This window comes from Phyllobates terribilis, unplaced genomic scaffold, assembly GCF_046119375.1.
Source record: "Phyllobates terribilis strain yellow unplaced genomic scaffold, ASM4611937v1 Scaffold_13__5_contigs__length_258822181, whole genome shotgun sequence".
Classification (NCBI taxonomy): Eukaryota; Metazoa; Chordata; class Amphibia; order Anura; family Dendrobatidae; genus Phyllobates; species Phyllobates terribilis.
In genome coordinates this window covers 125645456-125665137 of record NW_027362773.1, presented here as the reverse complement: position 1 = coordinate 125665137, position 19682 = coordinate 125645456, and the positions used below count along the sequence as shown (strand labels likewise).

Genomic DNA, 19682 nt, shown 5'->3' with positions numbered 1-19682 from the left:
TTCTGACTACTGGCCAATCAGAATCTGCACTCACAAGATGGCGCGGGGGGAACCGGAGCAGCACTGAAAATGGGGAAGACGTTGGAGGGCGAGTACACCTTTTTTAGACATTATAGCAGGAAATATCAAGCTGCCAATCAGGCCAGGTTCACACATTCAGTATTTGTTGAGTTTTTTACCTCAGTATTTGTAAGCTAAAACCAGGAGTGGAACAATCAGAGGAAAAGTATAATAGAAACACGTCACCACTTCTGCATTTATCACCCACTCCTGGTTTCGGCTTACAAATACTGATGTAAAATACTGACCAAATACTGAACATGTGAACGTGGCCTTATTCACAATACAGTGGCAATTTGTGGTATAAAGTTGAATACAATGTGTGACCGGTGCCTGAGGACCGAGTGCAGGTGGTTTTCATCAACAAACATGGCTTGCAGATGCACTTTTCCTCACAAAAGTAAGTTTTGGTGTTTTATATCGGGGTGCTGCTGGCTTGTACAGTGTTATAGAGAGCTTATTTATTGGAAGTTTTAATACACAGCCGCCTGTTTTCCTCATTCTGTTATATAACCCCAGTGTACAGGGCGCCATACACACTGCTTCCAGGCAGTGCATCACTACAGCTACAAAACATAATAAACAGTCACGTATCAACTGGATTCAGCCGGTCTGAACTGGTTTTCTAACGGGACTACATACATACACTGCTCACCGGGACTTCGGTATCCCTACGCCCAAACAATCCGCCATTTTATACCGAGTCATTTGCTTGCCAGATTTTAGTTTATAGTGATTATTAAGGAGCTTAATTCAGCAGTAATTGTTAGGTTAATGAATTTTTTTTTATAATTTGTTTTAATATGAATCCCCCGAAGTTAAAGTGGCATCTGTGTGGTAAAATAAACAGGGACTACATGAAGTTCTCCACACGTAGAACTCGCGGAAGGATACAACATTTTAGCTGGTATATGTGACGTCACAAGAGTTTATAAATACCTCCCCCCTCCCCAGAAGCCGTCCCACATTGCTGCGAACGAAGACGTCTGCGTGAGGAAGGCTCGTTGTGAAGACGCTGCTGCCTTATGCTACTGAAACACTTTTTTCCCCTCTCGCATTTCTCGGCTATTATACAGGCTTCAGTGTAAGGTATTTGTTTCATTGACTTTATTAGAACGTAAAATGCCAAATATGGCCGCTGGTAGCCTTGAGGGAGGGCGGAGTTAGGGGATGACGCATTTTACGTCATCATTTTGCTTGCTGTGGGCGGGGCTAAAGGTGAGGCGTTACTTGCTAGCTAGTCTCTAGTAGGTGGAGCTACAGTTGGTGTCGGGCGGTTTACGGCTGCGTTAGTCGCCGGTTGCCTGGGAGAGGGCGGAGTTACGGGGATGTCTCATTACATCATCCAATTTATGTCTGTGGGCGGGGCTAAGGATGATAACGCGGTAGGTTATGGGCAGTTTTTAGCTAGCCACCAGTATGTGGAGCTACAGTGGGTGTGTCTGTCCTATTACGTCAGCATGTAGCTGATATCTTTATGGGTTCCACCTTTATGGGCATTAATGTCCTGCCCTTTAGTGGTAGGCTTATACTTTTGCTAAATATAGAAGTGGAACTTTTAGTGGGTGGAGCAAAGTGGTGACACATTGCCCTGCCTCTTGTGTTCCTGATGCCATATATGGTCGTTGGTAGTGAGGCACCTACCCGCCCCCTATTGTTCGTGCTCAGTAATAGCATTTCAGTGACTGCCCTCTGCTGGCAGTCTCTGGATTTGACTTAGTTATTCTTCGGTAATAAAGATTTTAGTGGATATAATTTGTTTTCTTTTTTTTAATCTTGGTAAAATGGTATTTTTAACAGTTTTAATATTTGAACTTTCACTTGTGATTTGAAACAGCTTTTTAATAGCCAAGAAAAGATGTCCCATGTGTATTCTCTGAAGAGTTGTGTTTTCTACCACGGCCGAGCATCGATGGAGCCACGCAACAGAATTAAAGACTTTATTGTGGGATCAGTCCCATTCCAGAAACCGGACAAAAGACTGAATCTGCTCGAGATGAACTTGGTGCTTAAAATAAGCAACCCAAATAAAGACTGTCCCGGGAAAACCAATGTATTCACTGTCCTTGCCAGCTAACCCAGGCCTCCCAATTAGTGGGCTAAGTATCACATTGACCACCAATATACATGGTGGGCCATTTATATGGATACACCTAAATGGGAATGGTTGGTGATATCAACTTCCTGTTTGTGGCACATTAGTATATGTGAGGGGGAAAAGTTTTCCAGATGGGTGGTGACCATGGTGGCCATTTTGGATCCAACTTTATTTTTTGCAATGGGAAGAGGGTCGTGTGACATCAAACTTTTCATAAAAAAACAATGGTGTGCTTTGTTTTAACGTAACTTTATTCTCTCAAGAGTTATTTACAAGTTTCTCTTTGTTTACAGCCATTGACATGTCGCAGAGGTTAACACGTGAGGAGCGGATAGAAATTGTGTTGATGTCTGGTGAACGCAGTAACCGGGTCATTGCAGCAGATTTCAATGCAAGACACCCTACGAGACCACCTATCTCCCATGCTACAGTTAGCAAACTGCTTGCCAAATTTCGTGAAACTGGTTCAGTGTTGGATTTGCCAAAATGTGGACGCAAGAAAACTGTCACTAATGAAGAAACATCAGTGGCTGTCCTAGCTTCATTCATCAAGAGCCCACAGCGTAGCACTCGACACATGTCACTGGACAGTGGCATCAGTCGAACATCGCTTCGGCGGATATTAGCTACGTACTCACAGATAGAACCCTTAGAAGATCCAGCTGCTGCAGCATCTCAGCGAGGATGACCCAGGTTGGCACACTGAATTTGCAGAATGGGCAAATCAAAAATTGGAACAGGACCCTCAGTTTACACAGAATATTATGTTAAGTGATGAGGCAAACTTAAAAACCACCACTATTGGTCTGACACCCACAGTGGATAGATCCCTCCAAGACACTTGGAGCACAAAAATTGATGGTATGGTGTGGTATGGTATATGGGGTACAAAGATAGTGAGGCCATTCTTCATCAATGGAAACCTCAATGCCACTGGATATCTGAAAGTGCTACATGATGATGTGCTGCTCTCTTTATGCACTGAATATGGCACGTTCCCTGAGTTTTCCCAACAAGATGGTGCACCAGCACGTTATGGGTGTCGGGTCAGAGCATTCCTACGTGAACAGTTTCCTGGAAAGTGGATTGGTCATCGTGGACCAGTTGAATGGCCACCAAGGTCTCCCGATCTGACCCCGGTAGACTTTTATCTTTGGGGTCATCTGAAGGCAATTGTCTATGCTGTGAAGATATGAGATGTGCAGCATCTGAAACAACGGATACTGGAAGCCTGTGCTAGCATTTCTAATGTGGTGTTGCTATCAGTGTGTCAAGAGTGGGAGAAGAGGGTTGCATTGGCAATCCAACACAATGGGCAGCACTTTAAACACATTTTATAAGTGGTCATAAACTTGTAAAAAACTTATGAAAGAATAAATTTACATTAAAACCAAGCACACCATTGTTTTTCTTAAGAAATTCTCAATCGGTTTGATGTGTCACATGACCCTCTCCCCGTTGAAAAAAAATAAAGTTGGATCCAAAATGGCCACCATGGTCACCACCCATCTGGAAAAGTTTCCCCCCTCACATATACTAATGTGCCACAAACAGGAAGTTGATATCACCAACCATTCCCATTTTATTTAGGTGTATCCATATAAATGACCCACCCTGTACATTTATTTAATTTGGGATTTTACAGGGCAACTTGAGGACCAATGTCAGTTGTCTGTTCAGAATGAGAAATGTAAACTGAGAAATAACAAAACATTTTTGATATGTGATTTAATGACAATAGTAGCAATCTGTTGCTGATCTTATTATTTGCTATAATACAACTGTAATGTTACAGCTGCTTGTTATAGGACGATGAACACCACATTGAACCACTTTCCATGACCCCATGTTAACTTAAATTCTTTTTCCTTAGGATGCAGTCATAGAACCTCATTTTCGTGATCCTTGGCCACTAGCACCTCTAAACTTCAGGCACCAGCAGTGGGGGTTGTCTGCGCAGTTGTCTGGTCACCAAACAAATCTTTGTTTACTTTATACCAGTCTTAAGCCCCCGTCTTACATAGCGATCTCGCTAGCGAGATCGCTGCTGTGTCACGGTTTTGGTGACTCACCAGTGACCTCACCAGCGATGTCGCTATGTGTGACACTTTGCAACGATCAGGCCCCTGCTGTGAGGTCGCTGATCGCTGCAAAGTGTCCTGGACCATTTTTTGGTCGTTGGCCTCCTGCTGGCCAGCACACATCGCTGTGTGTGACCAGCGGGACCAACGATCTGGCTGGTAACCATGATAAACATCGGGTTACTAGGGGCACGCGCGCCCCTAGTAACCCGCTGTTTACCATGGATACCACTCTGCTACGGTGCGCGGAGGCTCCCGCGCACCGTAGCAGAGTGGTATCCATGGTAAACAGCGGATTACTAGGGGCACACGCGCACTTAGTAACCCGATGTTTACTATAGTTACCAGCCTGCTCCTGCTTAAGCAGCAGGCTGGTAACGGGAGCAGGACATCGTGGAACGATTCTTTCCACGATATCGCTGCTCCCCTGATCGCTGGTGAGCCTGCCTGTTTGACAGCTCATCAGCGATGTATTAGCGATGCAGCAACGATCCCTGACAGGTTGTATCGTTGTCGGGATCGCTGCTGCATCGCTTAGTGTGACGGGGCCTTTAATCTTCTCAAATGTGAATTCACATCTGGGAGGAAACCTCACCCATTTGTGGCCACTTCATAGATAATGGGTAAGCAGGAGAGCCTTCCAAGCTTTTAGGCTATCGAAATAACCAAGCACCCTCTACCTGGCAAGTAAACATTAGTATTAAGTATTTCCCTTCCCCCTAATACGTGTCCTGGAGGATAGCTGTATGCCATATTTAAAGGGTTATTATCAAGTTGGAAATGTATCTCCTATTCTGTGATAACTTTCCGATCACTGGGGTTCCAACCGCTGTGGCCCCCAGCGATCCTAAGAACCAGAGCTCTGCACCCCAACTGAATGGGAGTGTTGTCGCTGCTCCATTAAGTGTTAATTCATTAAGCATGAATGGAGCGGTAGTGTGTATGATTGACCACCTCTCCATTCAGACTAGGTTTCTTCAGAGCTCTGGTTCTTGGGATTGCTAGGTGCCACAGCAGTCAGACCCCAGCAATCAAACAGGTCCTATCCTGTGAAAAGGAGAAGTATTTGAACTGAATGCCCCTTTAAGGCAAGTGAAATACCCCACAGATTCCTGTTTTCATGGCGACTTAATCTGGCTGCTGTGTTAAATTTTATTCTTCCCAAGCTAGCAAATGCTGAAGTTAGTTAATTAAAAAAATGAGCATTTACACATGGCTATGTAGTATAATAGTAGAATGTGCTATGTTGCCTTGGGGCCCTTCCCCTGCACAAACTAGACTCTGGCGCATATTGCCAAACATCAGCAATCTTTACCGGTACATATAGACTCCCATGAAATAATACAAACTGAGATAATGCATGAATTGCCAATCTTTAAGACTAGATCTACATGAATACTGTAACATGTGGATGTGTGTTTTTTTTTACATTTTTTTCCTAGGATGTTCTCTTTTTGGTGTTACTGTTGACTGACAATCAGAAACATGCTTTCATAAACCTGTATAAACAAGTAAGGTCTTTCCTTGGTTCTTGTTGCTGTAAGTTGCTTATGCATTTGCTGTGTCTTGTACATTATTTATTAAATTAAAAAAATAAATGTATTGTTTCAATGTCTTTCTTAAAGGTTTTGGTGCAAATTCCCAATGGTAATTATCAGGCAGGTGAGAAGTGATCAAGGTCTAGGTCATTCTGGTACCACCCAATCCTGCTGTCGTCTTTCTGCTGATCTGAGTACTCTACATCTTGGTTACACTTGGTAAAGCCACTAAAACATAAAGGTCTTGGATTTCTATAGCGCATGGACCTTATGGTTCAAGGTTAAGTGACACGTGTACACATGAGACTTGTTAGTTGTCTAAAAGATTTTTGATTTCATTTCCTTGGACAGGTTACTCATCCTGAATAAGTCAGGTTACATGCCCTCAATGAAGATGTCAAGTGATGCTAAGTCTGCAGCGTCTCTTATCAGTTAAGTGTAATAAAAGGTCAACAAGTCTGCATGATTTACACACATTTCAACAATTGACACATCTTTGGTGCCTACATTGTCATATTTTGCTTATTGCGCTTCATGTAGTTTCCATGTAGAAATGTATGTGCATACATTGCCACCACAAAATATATGCCTGTAATGACTGCATATGTAGCTTTACAGTGACACTACCATAAAGGCTAATTGTCTACCGACAACTTTTACACAAAGCTGCTTTATTAGTTGCCATACAATTCATGCACTTCTTGTTTTTTTTGTGATCTCTCCATCCTCGGAAATGGAGTTCAGAGACACAGCCAAGTTTCCTTCTCTGCCAATCAGGAACTTTTACAAGTAAGATGGTTATGATGTCTGGGCAACTTGGTATCGTGTCTTAGCAGCACTGAAAAGGTATGCTCATGTGTTTTTTTTCCTGGAGTACAAGGGGTACTGAGGTGGATTTGTTCTGCGCAGGCCCTTAACATTCCTACAGATCACAATAGAAAACCATGTTGGGGGCATGTTTATTCACGCTCTGCCCAGTTACTACCCCTATGATTTTATCATGCTGTTCAAATGGGGGTTACATGATCTACAGTTAAAAAAACTCTCCAATGGTGTACTACTGTGAGGAGAGCATTTATAAAATTCATACCTATCCTATATTAAATGGAGGGGGAGCTAGATTAACGCATGTGTTAAAAAGATTGTATTTTGGAATTGGTCCTTTGATCAGAATAAATTACCACTATCCTCACTACTCTGTGTTCTGTCCCTATGACCACAGGAGAATGACTGCTTTCTAACTCCAGCTTCTAAACACGGCATACGATGTATTTGTATGTCTACAGAGCCTTTTTGCAGCATGCTCAAGAACCTTGATGCAGGTTTCAGAGACAGCTCATCATTTTGCATATATTTTAACTGGCACAGCTGTCAGCAGAAGGTAAACTATGTGTATTTCTACAGTGCTGGATGGGTAAGGCTAACTTGGGTTGTCCGTTCTTGGGATTCAAGTGTGCAGTCATTATGTGACTTCAGACTTGTGCATCCTCACAACGGACACTTAAGATTTGATATGAGTGGGTGGTCACAGGACTACAAGTATGTGATTTGCATAATTCCGGTCACATTCCAACTAGACGTAAGCATAAGGGTAGATCGTGTCCGGTCCAGGGTATTCAATCATGTAATAAGGTTTTATTCCGCTCTACCTTATTACATTGACCACCCTGGATGGGACGCGGTCTACCTTTTTATGCTTGTTGAAGATTTCCGAGTTGGTTCCTTGGAATGTTTGGATGTGCATCCCAATTTGTGTGCGGTCAGCAATGTTTATTTAAACTTTCCGGCGACTTGTCCAGCATCACTCAATTCACTCCTATTGAGTGAGGCCAAGCATTTCTAGTTGGCATGTGACCACATGTATGCAAATGTATACTTGTGGTCAAGCTCCTGGCACTTGAGACTCCTAATGGTGTGCATGCTATGAGGGTCCACAAATCTGTAGACAGTAAATAGAACCCCAACCCTTGACAAGTATTTACAATCAACTTCTACATTTAGTGGGGAGAACTTGGTGATTTCTCTGAAGGTTATACAGCAAGTCTTTAATTTTAGTCGTGTGCCGCAAGCCAGAATATGAACAATTTTATCTAGATTATATATTGGCTGTCCCTCTGACATCCCCAGCTCAATCACCATTTCAAATATTTTGCGAAGAAAAATAATTTTACTTCTAAACAGAACATATGGCCATGTATCAATCCAATATCTTCCCCTTTTATACTGAAATAAGGATTTTATTTTTTTTTTACACAATAAGATATTTGGGGGATGGGGGGGCGGTGGGGAATCTTAATGGGAGGTATCTGCAACATGGACAGGTTCAATAATATTGGATAAAAAGACCTTGAACTGAAGTCTAATGACTGCAATATTCCAGACAACCCATGGACAAGTGTGGGGCTGTTTCTGGAAGTTATCGGTCCATTCTTTGCAAATGTATTGCCGCTCTCAAACCAATGCAAAACTCAACAATTGTGTTCACTAAGCGGCAATATTCAGATTAGTGTGGTTAAATAGGGTTACAATTGATAGAAAAAGACTAATTATTTTGGTCTTGAAGGTTAGAAATTTCTTTCACAATAAAATGTAAACCTTGTTTATTACAAAACAATAAACCGCTTTGCAGTTAAACTCTGGAGTATGCTGGCATCGAACTATTAATTTCCTGTGACGTCTCATGAAGAGGACACATTCCAAAATGAAGATTTCAAGCAGCCTGGTGTATGTAGGATAACGTAATACTGGTTGTGTTTTGTTTTATTCTGTGATGTCTTTCCTGTAATAATAGAAGGGTATATGGGTATTTCTTGCATATTATACATGGCTACCATCTCGGTACTAGTTTAGCAGGAATTGAAAAGACATAGGCAGTTGTGAAATGTTTGGTAAACTGTCAAGTCACTTGTACTATGTGATTTTTCTGTATTATAGTGATGTGGGAGCAACTAGTTTCCCACATAATCTATCAATATAATAGATTTATCAGTAAAATCCTTATGAGAATAAGGTTTGTTAGTGGTTGTGGAGTATAGTGAAGGCTCGACTACACTCCCCACCCCCAACCCATGTGACCTGTACTATATACCTGTACTCAATAGAGATTCACAAGAACCTGCTAACGTCGCAACAGAAGCACAGTGCAGCTTCTACTGGAATAAATGCAACAGGAGTGGTTTATCCTCTTGGTATTTTTCAGATCAGATTTTGGTCAGTGGATTTCCAGTAAAACTGAAGGGTGTGCAGCTCCCACAGAATCCGGAGTACATGATCAAACTGTTTTTGGGCTATTGTCTTCTATGATTCGATAGTGCCATTTGAGCACTGATTACCTTGTATAATTTCACTGATTATTGCTAGAAACCTTACTGTGGTAAAAATACACAGCTCTGTGATGATATTAGTGTAAAAGTATGATGGAGATTTCTCGCTTCACTTTTTTTCATCACTTTTATGCTCTAACCAGAGACATGAAAGTATCCTTGTCTTCTGCTTTGTCCCTAAACTTTTGACAGATCCATCTTGACGTGTGACAATGGTACAGAGATGTCGATGGAGACTGCCCTTAACATTTATGAGAGGGTAATGCTAGGAGCAGTGATGGAGCAGAAGTGAATCGCCGTTTACCTTTGAATTTGGTGAAGGCAGGAAAGGCTTTTCTTTCTTAATATTTTTCAGATATGTCGTTACTAATTGAGTCTCCATTAAAACACTGGTTGAGGAATGCTGCCTCCATAAAATGCAAGTTCACCATCAATCTTGAGCAACCATATGTCCAAGTTGAATTTTGGTTTGGAGCGAATGTTATCTCAGCAGTGCAGTTCAAGTGTGACGAGCCCTGTATGGGTTTCACTGAAGAGTGGTAGAAATTTGTGATATATATTGTAAAAAATTGTTTTTACAGGGGGGCGGGTGGGGTATTTTGCTTTACTGGTTTTGTATTAACAGACTGAAAGAAGACAACTGGTTTTGGCGCGAGCCCCCCACCACCAAACCAGAACCATAAGAACACTGGTGTGCGTTACTTATCCCATAGTATGGGGAAAAAATCCTAACTTGGGAATTGTAGTGCTGTAACCGTTTACAAATCTACGACAGGATGATGCCTGGAGCAGAGGTGAAATACAGTTTACGATTAGGGTGAGGTGGGTGCAGGAAAAGCTTTTTTCCCTTTAGTATTTTTCAGACTCCTTTTGTAAAGTGACCCTCGAATAGAGGAATGTAGACACTACAAAATGGAAGTACACTACTATCAAACTATATATGTATATCTATCGCTGTATTTATATAGAAGTCATGTGCTTAAAGGGGAAGAGATTTTTTTTTTTTTTTTCTTTGCTCACCCCCCTCATATCCCCCCCCCCCCCCCGAGGAAGCTGGGTGAAACATGCGTTGGGGGCTTATGACTCCATTATCAGGCTACCACTCCATAGGTATGTAACCAATGGATATTGTTATAGCATTATTGATAACCCTCACTACTTTCATGGTACTTAGCCCTACTAGTTATTATTAGTCACTACGCATGGGCACTTGGTACAATGGATTAAATACCATTTATGATTATTTGTATCTTACTACTGTTATTTCTTCTGAATATTAAATCCTGTATACTTGCATTGTTCTAATCCAGTTACCAATTTTCCTTTCCTGGCTTCCTAATTGGATGCTAGTTGTATGCGTGTATATATGTGTGTTTGTACATATATACACACACATACGTGTATGTATGTATGTGTGTGTGTATATGTGTATATATATATATATATATATATATATATATATATATATATATATATATATATATATATATATATATATATATATATATTATGGTAAAATTACTTTGTGCCTGATTAATCTGGATCCTATTACTTAAGTGCAGCGTCATTGCACTTTTCCTTCTGGGTTACCCCCATGGGATTAGGTGTTGCTTAATCTATAGGGTGCATCCCTACTGTATTTATAGATCGGTATAAGGATTGTTAGTATGTTTCCCAATATGTATTTATATAATATTCTTGTGCTTAAAGGTGAAGGGATTTGTTCGGGAGTTTTTTCTGCTTTTTTTTTTTTTTAAATCTGAATTCCAGGAAGCGATCTAGATTTGTACCAAGACCTTCATCCAGAAAAATGAGACCGTACCAACTTGGCATACCTTATGGATCCTGTAGTACGGTGAAAGGACTTGACTTTGGGAAATATTAGTGGTTTAAGTTGGCATTGTGCTGACAATCGAGGCTGTCCTATGTTAGAATTCTTTACAAAACTACGGCAGGATAATGCAGATACCAGAGATGAAACAGGCAATTTGCTATTTAGTTGGTGAGTGCAGAACAGGCCTTTCTCCTTGGTCAATGTGTAATCTGAGGCTCTAATAGAGCAAGGTGACTGAGAAACACAAAATACAAGAAGGACATCAAACTTGAGCGGCATGATTAAATTGGCAGATAAATTGGGGGTGGGTTTGGGGCAATTTTCCTATTGAAGAGCCCTGTATGATTTGACTGCAGATTCATTAGGATGAGGCGAGTGCCGGAAAACTTTTCTCACCTAATACTTTTCAGATTAGTTGCCCTCTGCTAGAACAAAGTATTTGAGTAGTGCAGCCCCACAAGGGGCAAGTACACAATTGTGTGTCCCAAGTTGTCAGATAAGTTGGAGCAGTTTGGGGCAATCGTCTGCTAATTGATCTTGGCTGCGCAATTCAAATGTGACGACCCCTGTGTGATGGCACTGAAGATTGCTAGGAAGCTGCTTATTGTGGTAAATGTACAGATTATTGATAGGGTGTTTACCATATCAAGATAAATCTTAAAAGATAAATCAAAATAAATATCATTTATCTTGACATCTTAAAAGATATATCATCTCAAGAATCATATCAAAGATAAATCTTTAAGGGCATGTGGTTGGCTTACTGTTCTTCTATCGTTAAAGACGGCAACTGAACTTGACCCTGAACGCCTATCCAGATGCGTGCAAGCCCAATCTTTTAGCTTTTTTTTTTTAGAAAAGATCTTGACTTGAAAATTAGTGACATAATTTGGAATTGTGATGACTATGGACAGTGTCCTGTGCTGAAATTCATTACAGATCTATGTCCGGATAATGCCGAGGGCAGCGATAGAGGAGAGGTGTAGTTTACTATTAGGATGAGGTGAGTTCAGGGAAGGCTTTCCCCTCTCAGTATATTTCAGATCAGTTTATCCGTGGATCTCATGATGGAGCAGTTGAATTCAGCCCCCAATCACAACATCAAATTTAGGTGTGTGTCCAAATTGTCACTTAATTTGGAATGCACTTGGAGCGATTGTCTTCTTATTGTGTGAAAAGCAGGGATGAAGCAGAGGCAGATTGGAGTTTACTACTAGGAGGAGGTGAGCGCAGGGAAGGATTTTCTCTCTTGATATTTTTCAGATTAGTGGCACAAGCAGTTGAGGAATGCAGCCCCCACAAAGTGCAAGTACACGATTGTGTGTCCAAACTATCAGACAAGTGGGGAGCGGGTTTGGGGTGAATTTTTTCTTATTAACCTCATCAGGGCAGATCACGTGTGAAGATCCCTATATAATGGCACAGAAGATTACTAGGAACCTGTTTACTGTGGTAAATATACAAATATATATATATACACGCACACATTACCACAGATGCTGTGTATTGCTGTAAAAGATTCTTCTTGAAGGGGTGGGAATTGTTTTGCTTTCCTGTTTTTTTTTTTTATCATAAATTAAAGAAGGTATCAGAATTTGGTGTTTGACCCCCATCTAGAAACGTCAGATCAACTTATTGCACTTGATTGACCCTATACTTTAGATAAATAATATTTTTATGGAATTGGTGATATGGATGATGGAGCTGTGATGATGGAGATTGTCTGATGGTGGAATTCTTTACCATCTATGAGCAGAGAATTGTAAAATAACCATTTACTATTAGGATGAGGGGAGTGAAGGAAAGGCCATTTTGTGTCCAAATAGTCAGATGTCTCGCAGTTGCTTTGGAAGCGATTGTCTTATTGATCTCAGCAGGGGCAGGTGAAGTGTCAGTATCGGTGATGGAGCCGCTGTGCTCTGCAGTTTCCCATATAGATGAGGTGAGTGCAGGAAATATTTTCTTCCATGATATCTTTTAGATCCGTTTGTGATCAGTGGCTCTACAGTAATTCAGTGGATGAGGAATACATCCTCACAGTATAAACAAAATAAATATATATATATATATATATTACAGTACAGACCAAAAGTTTGGACACACCTTCTCATTTAAAGATTTTTCTGTATTTTCATGACTATGAAAATCGTACATTCACACTGAAGGCATCAAAACTACGACTTAACACATGTGGAATTATATACTTAACAAAAAAGTGTGAAACAACTGAAAATATGTCTTATATTCTAGGTTCTTCAAAGTAGCCACCTTTTGCTTTGATGACTGCTTTGCACACTCTTGGCATTCTCTTGATGAGTTTCAAGAGGTAGTCAAGTACACTATTGTGTGTCCAAACTATCAGACAAGTGGGGAGCGGTTTTAGAGCCATTGTCTTTTTATTGATCACCGCAGTGCAGTACAAGTATTAAGAACCCTGTATGATGGCACTGAGGATTGCTAGGAACTTAATGTGGTAAATGTATATATACTAGATGGTGGCCCGATTCTAACGCATCGGGTATTCTAGAACATGTATGCGGCTGACCAGGCGCGACTAATCAGTGAAGCAGTGTTTAAATGGGTTGTGCACTACTTTAAATTAACCCCCTCAATGTATCCCCCCCGGTGCCCCTAATGAATTTTGTAATTACGTCTTGTTGTCAATACTGCTTGTGACAACATCGCTGACCACGCACGGCCAGCACGTAATTCCCCCGGCTGCAGCCGGCTCTTGCTTCCGCTTATATCACGACTATTTGCGGCTGCAGCCAGGGGTCTCCTGTTCCGCGTACCATGGTGAATGAAACGTGACAGAAGTATGTCACACTGTGACTGACAAAACATGTTCAGTACGTCATGGGCAGTTGGTGAGTCACATGACCACATGGGCGGAGTCAGCCCTGCTATCTCCCGACTTGTTCTGAAATCCCGCGTCGCTGATTGGCCGCGGCCGGACCAATCAGCGACGCAGGATTTCCTGGACAGACAGACGGGATAAGTCGATTATACAGTAGACACACACACACGCACACACTACCATAGATGCTGTGTCCTGCTGTAAATGATTGTTCTTGAAGGGGGGATTGTTTTGCTTTCCTGTTTTTTTTATCATCAGAGTTAAAGAAATCATCAGAATTTGGTGTTTTGACCCCCACCTAGAATCGTGAGGTCAACTTATTGCACTTTATTGATCCTATACTTCACAGAAAATAATATTTTCATGGAATTGGTGATATGGATGATGGATCTGTGACGATGGAGATTGTCTGATATTGGATTTCTTTACGATCTATGAGCGGATAATGCCGGGAGCAGAGAATTGTAACCATTTACTATTAGGATGAGGGAAGGGCAGGAAAAGACATTTTGTGTCCAAATTGTCAGATGTCTCGGAGTTGCTTTGGAAGCGATTGTCTTATTGATCTCAGCAAGGGCAGGTGAAGTGTCAGTATCGGTGACGGAGCCGCTGTGCTCTGCAGTTTCCCATATAGATGAGGTGAGTGCTGGGAAATATTTTCTGCCTTGATATTTTTCAGATCCGTTTGTTATCAGCGGCTCTACAGTAATACAGTGGATGAGGAATACAACCCCACAGTATACAGACAATCAGACATGAGCAGCGATGTGTCTAAACTTTAGGATGAGTTGGAGAATGTTTGGGGGCGATTTGTTTTCTTCTTATTCCCAGCAGTGAAGTTGATGTTTCGATAGCCCTGTGTGATTGCACTGGAGATTGCCGGGAACCGGCTTACTGTGGTAAATCTATATACACATTGTACTCTAGATGTTTCCCAGTATATATTGTTGGAAGAATGGTCTTGAACGAGGGAGGTTTTTGTTTTTTTTTTGCTTTTACGGTTCTTACCCTTACCCAGAGCTAAAGAAGGCAACGGGGCCCCCATCCAGAAATGTGAGACCACCACCTTACCGTACATTATTGATCCTATTGTATGGAGGAAAGATCTTGATCTGTAAGCAGCCGTGTCTCCAATGTGGCATTTCACTTTTACTTGGTTTGGAGCGATTGTGTTCTGGATCTCAGCAGTGCGGCTCCTGTGTGAAGAGCGGAGGAGGATTGTAGGTTACTACTAGGAGGAGGTGAGTGTGTGTATGTATGTGTGTATATATTGTATAGATGCTGAATATTGCTGTAAAGTATTATTCTTGAAGGGGGTGGAATTGTTTTTCTTTCATGATGAAAATGAAGACTTTCTAATGTAAGTGTACAGATCTGTGATAGGATAATGTTGAGAGCAGAGATGGAGTTGAGATGGATTATAACACTTTACTATTCGGATGAGGGGAGCGCGTGATTGTTTTTATCTTAGTATTTTTCAGATGATTATTTATCCGTGGCTCTCCAGTAGAATGAAGTGGTTGAGAAATGCAGCCCCCTGAAAATGCAAGTACACTATGAAACTATAGTCGCTTTGTTTGCAAATTGTCAGATGTCTCGGAGTTGCTTTGGAGGCGATTGTCTTATTGATCTCAGCAGGGGCAGATGAAGTGTCAGTATCGGTGACGGAGCCGCTGTGCTCTGCAGTTTCCCATACAGATGAGGTGAGTGCAGGAAATATTTTCTTCCTTGATATTTTTCAGATCTGTTTGTTATCAGCGGCTCTACAGTAATACAGTGGATGAGGAATACAAGCCCACAGTATACAGACAATCAGACATGAGCAGCGAGGTGTCCAATTTTTTAGATGAGTTGGAGAATGTTTGGGGGGTGATTTGTTTTCTTCTTATTTCCATCAGTGAAGCTCATGTTTCGATAGCCCTGTGTGATTGCACTGGAGATCGCTGGAAGCCGCTTACTGTGGTAAATCTAAAATATATAATATAATGCAATAGATGCCATTAGATATTGTTGTAAATGGTTGTTCTTGAGGTGGAGGTGGGGGGGCTCGTTTTGCTTTACTGTTCTTTCAGAGCTAAAAAAAAGACAAACTTCGAATAGGACCCCCATCCAGAGATGTGAGACCACCATTGTTTCATATTTTATTGATCCTATAATATAAAGAAAGGATCATTATTTGGAAACATTAGTGACATAAGTTGTAGTTGTGGTGTGAATGGAGATTGCCCAATGTTGGAATTCTCTATCTATGGTCGGGAGCGGAGGAGGATTGTAGGTTACTACTAGGAGGATTGTATTTTTCAGATCTGCTTATCAGTGACTCTCATACTAAATGGTTGAGAAATAACGGCCCACATAATATGCAAGTGAATTATACGTAAGCAATAGTGTGCTTAAACTTATAGATGTGTGGGTTGGTGGAAGGGATTTGTTTTGTTTCTTTTTCTCGTTAGAGTAATGAAGGAAACTGAATTTGGCGCTTGACCCCAATCTAGAAATGTGAAACCACCATTTTATTGTACTTTGACCCTTTGGTACGGTAAAAAGATCATGATGTGGATATAAATAATAGTGGCATAATTTTGCTTTGTTGGATTACGATGGAGCTTGTCCTATGTTGGGATTAATTACAGATCTGTGCCCATATAATGCCGGGAACGGTGATGGAGCAGATGGGAATCACAGGAGGGAAGGATTTTCTTTCTTGATATTTTTCAGATCTCTAAATCCATAGATAACAAACGGAACAACAAACTATTTTAGGAGTGCAACCCTCAAAAAAATGGAAATTGGCTTTTCTAGCTCATCCTAGTTGGAGCGGGTTTGGGGCGATGTCTTGTCAATACAAGTATGGAGACCCTTGTATGATGGCTCTGAAGATTACTAGGAATCTGCTTACTGTGGTGAATATATATAATAATATAAATACACATACATTAGACTATAGATGTCACCCGCATATTTTGTTGTAATTGTGCTTAAAGAGGGGTCATTTTTTGGCTGCTTTTAATATAACTGGCGGGGGACTTGTTTTGCTTTACTGTCATCAGAGTTGAAACTTGCAACTGAATTTGACCCAGGACCCCCCCCATCCAGAAACGTGAGACCACCATCTTAGTGTATGTTATTGATCCTGTAGTTCTGCGAAAAGATCTTTAAGTGGAAATATTAGTGGCATAAGGTGGAGTTGTGGTGACGATGCAGATGGTCCTATACTGGGTCTTTTTACAGACAAGGTAATGCCGGGAGCGGTGATGGCGCAGAGGAGTATTACAGTTTACTATTGGGATGAGGTGAGTGCTATGAAGGATTTTCTCTCTTGGTATTTTTCAGACTTGTTTGTTATCCATGGATCTCCAGGAGAAAAAATATAATTGAGGAATGCAGCCCACCAAAAAATGAAAGTAGGCTATTATCCTGAGTGTGTTTGGGGTGATTGTCTTGTCCTTGATCTCAATGCTGCAGTTAAAGTGGGAAGATCTCTGCATGAAAATGTTATTGGCATAGTTGTAATTAAGGTGACAGTGAAGAGTTTGCAATGTTGTTTATAGGTTTATGACCGGATTCAGTTTCCTATTAGGAGGAGGTGAGTGCAGGAAAGGATTTCCTGGTTTATGTTTTTCAGATCCGGTCACTAGTGGCTCGACAATATAATAAAGTGGTGGAGGAATAATGGCCCCCACATAATGCAAGTAAGCGATCAAATTTAAGCAATGGTGTCCAAATTGTCAGTCTACTTGAAGTGGATATGGGGCGATTTGTCTATTAATTTCAACAGTGCAGATCAAGTGTGAAGACCCCTGCATGATGGCACTGAAGATTACTAGGAGCAGCTTATTGTGGTAAATGTACAGATATATATATATGGTACATATTACATGATAGATAACAGTATATATTTGTTGTAAATTATCTTGAAAGGGGGATTTGTTTTGCGTCACTGTTCTTTATTATCAGAGTTAAAGAAGGCAACTGAATTTTGGGCTGGACCCCCTATCCAAATACATAAAACCACCGTATTATTTTCATTTATTTTTGCTATAATATTGAGAAAAGGATTTGATATGGAAATGGTGGCAAAGATGATGGGCGTTGTGGTGAAGACAGAGATTGTCCTATGTTGGATATTTACAGATCTGTAACCAAATAACACCGAGGTGGAGACGAGGTGAATTGTAGGTTACTATTAGGATGAGGTGAGAGCACGGAAGGGTTTTCTCACTTTGTTTTTTTCATATTCCGTTTTTATCAGCGTCTCTTCAATAGAAAAAAACATGTTGGAGGAATGTAGCCCCTACAATATTAAAGTGTCACTCCGAAACCTGAGCAGCAGTGTCCACATTGTCAGATAGGTTGGAGCGGGTTTGGGGCGATTTGTCTTATTGATCTCATAGTGCAGTTCTGGTATGGAGACCTCTGTATGACAGCACTGAAGATTACGAAGGACCTGCTTACTGTGGTGAATATATACACCTATATTATATATGGAGGGGGGTTGTTTTGCTTTCCTGTTCTTTATCTTTTGAGTTGAAAAAGGCAACTTAATTTGGCAGAGGACCACCATCTTATTCATTAATCCTATAGCCCGAAGAAAAGTTCTTTATGTGAAAATGTTACTGGCATGGCATAGTTAAAATCAGGATGATGGTAGAGACTTTCCAATGTCCTGTATAGTTCTGTGACCGGATTCAGTTTCCTATTCAGAGGAGGTGAGTGCAGGGTCGGGTTTCCCCACTCCATGTTTTTAAGATCCGTTTGTTATCAGCGCACCTTCTTCAGGAGAGCAAAGTGGTTGGGGAATACGGCCGGCGACCGCGACCAATCAGCAAAGCGGCGTTTAAATTTTCCGCCCATATCGCTGATTGGTCGCGACCAATCAGTGTCGTATTAGTGAGGACCGGGGAGCGGCGCTGCCTGTGCGGCTACTTCCGCTGCGAGAAGCCGGGAGATGAGCGGCTGCTCGCAGCAGAAGCATCGCGACCGGCGCCGCCGCCGCTCCCCGGTCCTCTGTTCACACTTGCCAAGCCGCTGATCTCCCGATGTTAGCCGCATGGAGGTGAGCGGCGCTGCCTGTCGGGGTACTTGTGCTGCCAGCAGCGGGGAGATGAGCGGCTAGCTCCGGTCATCTCCCTGCTGCATCGCCGCTGACCTCTGTCCGGCAGATGAGCTGCTAACGGCCGCCATCTTTTTCTGAAATCCCGCGTCACTAATTGGCCGCTGACGGACCAATCAGCGACGTGGGATTTCCTGAACGGACGGACGGACGGGATAAGACGATTATATATATAGATGCTAAACTTTAGATGTCAATCAGTATATATTGGTGACAAGTATTGTTGTTGGGGGAAGAGGTAGATTTGCTTTTTTATTATCAGATTTAAAGAAGGCACTTGAATTTGGCACAGGACTCCAATCCAGTATCGTCAGACCTCCATCCTTGCGCACTTTATTGATCCTACAGTTTGGTGAAAAGGTCCTGACTTATTAGTGGTACAACTTGGTTTTGTGGCGACTATCGAAATTGTTGGTATTATTTTCAGATCTGTGACCCAATAATGATGAGAGCAGAGGAGAATTGTAGTTTACTATTAGGATGAGGTGAGTGCAAGGAAGCTTTCTTGGTATTTTTTCAGATCCGTATGATTTCCACGAGAAAAACTTCGTTGTGGAATGCAGCCTGCCAAAAAATGCAAGTTGGCTATTATTCTGAGCGGGTTTGGTGCGATTGTCAGATCAAGTGTGAAGACCCCTGAATGATGGCACTAAAGATTACCAGGAACCTGCTTACTGTGGTAGTTAAATGTATATATGGAAAGCTTATTGGCTTATCTTATCTAAATGGAGAGTTTGGACTAATTTGTCTTATAATAACATAATATAATAACATCATT

General features: G+C 41.5%; 1 long non-coding RNA gene across 1 annotated transcript; it reads left to right on the top strand.

Moving 5' to 3' along the window:
* The first annotated feature begins 990 nt into the window (after positions 1-990).
* LOC141174021 (uncharacterized) lies at positions 991-5837 on the top strand. Its single transcript, XR_012252748.1, has 2 exons — positions 991-1149; positions 2452-5837. It is a non-coding gene; the product is annotated as an uncharacterized lncRNA (long non-coding RNA).
* Positions 5838-19682: the final 13845 nt, after the last annotated feature.